The following is a 1,332-nucleotide window of genomic DNA, read 5'->3' on the forward strand; positions in this document are numbered from 1 at the left end:
ATCCACTGACCATAGCTGACTTATCCAGGGTGATCACCTAACACAAGCTGAATTCAGATTCTGTTTCTAATGTTTGAAATTTGGAAAAGATACACCTCAACCCTGGGAATCATCAAAGCTGAGTTAAGTAAATGGATCTGCAGACACCCCCTGCTGAGGTTGCTGGAGATCACCTGGCCCTTCCCTTCCTATGTTCTTGGTTGTTCAACTCCAGCTCTGATCGCATGAGCTAACTCAGAAAACTTGCAATAAATTCTCCCTTTTCCTTAAGCTAGCCAGAGCCCTTTCTGCTGCTTCATATTTTCTCTAGCCTCCCAGAGCTTACATTCCAGGGGAGTTTAAGAAATGTAAACAACATCAACACTGAGGGTTGCCAAGTGTTCTAGGAGAGGGAAAGAGAGTAAGCGGAGGTGTGAGCACAGAGCAGGGGCACCTAAGCTCATGGGTGGGGACAGAAGTGAGGGAAAAGCAGGAACGGGGTGAGTGGCGGGGTTGAATACTCCAGACACAGGAATCAGTTTGAAGGCCCAGAGGCAAAAGAAAGTGTGACATGTTTGAGTGAGTAAAAGCAGCTCAGATTGGTTCACGTAGAGAAGTAGGTGGAGTGTTGTATGAAAGGAGAGAAGGTTAGCACTCCCGTTGACCCAGGGACAAGGATGGAAGAGGCCCTTGGACCTGACAACACGCATACGGTCAAAACATTGCCACCTACTTCGTGGCATCTAACCATTATTTTTAAACCAAAACAGAAACATACATACAGAGAAGACATTAGTGGTTACCACAGGGGAAGGGTAAAGGGAATCCACTGTATGGTAACAAATGGAAACTAAGTTTTTGGTGGTGAGCATGGTGTAGTGTATCTAGAAGTAGATATATAAAGTACACATGAATCTTACATAATGTTATAAACCAATGTTACCGCAATAAAAAATAAGTTAAAAAGAAAAAAAGAAGCAGGTGGAATAGAGAGGCATGATAACAGCAGCTCAATTATTGAAGGTTTATTATGTACCAGGCAAGATTCTAAACAGCTCTAGGTGCTAACTGATTTAGTCCTTGTAATAATCCAAAGAGAAGGCAATATTGTTGGGAGACACCGCTCCCTGGGCAGACAGAGATTTTATCTCCTCCAGAGCAGAAGCAGGTTTGTTTATTATATTTGTCTATTATAATAAGGATAATGTTTCCTGCTGGAGCAAAGTTCAGGCAGATTTGCTCACAGCCATTTAAAAAGAGTTGGGATTCCTAAGCTCAGGGTTTTTAGCTGTGATGCGAACGCACTGCGTGTGCAGCATCAACCTGGCCTTGCATCGATTCGCACTGGGGATC

At 43.6% G+C, this 1,332-nt stretch overlaps 1 pseudogene; it reads left to right on the top strand.

Annotated features, from left to right (window-relative positions):
• Positions 1–604: 604 nt before the first annotated feature.
• LOC115802449 (U6atac minor spliceosomal RNA) lies at positions 605–738 on the top strand (annotated as a pseudogene).
• The last annotated feature ends 594 nt before the right edge of the window (positions 739–1,332 follow it).

Source organism: Delphinapterus leucas, chromosome 12, assembly GCF_059928025.1.
Source record: "Delphinapterus leucas isolate spDelLeu-1000000601 "Yukka" chromosome 12, BTC_Dleu_Yukka2, whole genome shotgun sequence".
Classification (NCBI taxonomy): domain Eukaryota; kingdom Metazoa; phylum Chordata; class Mammalia; order Artiodactyla; family Monodontidae; genus Delphinapterus; species Delphinapterus leucas.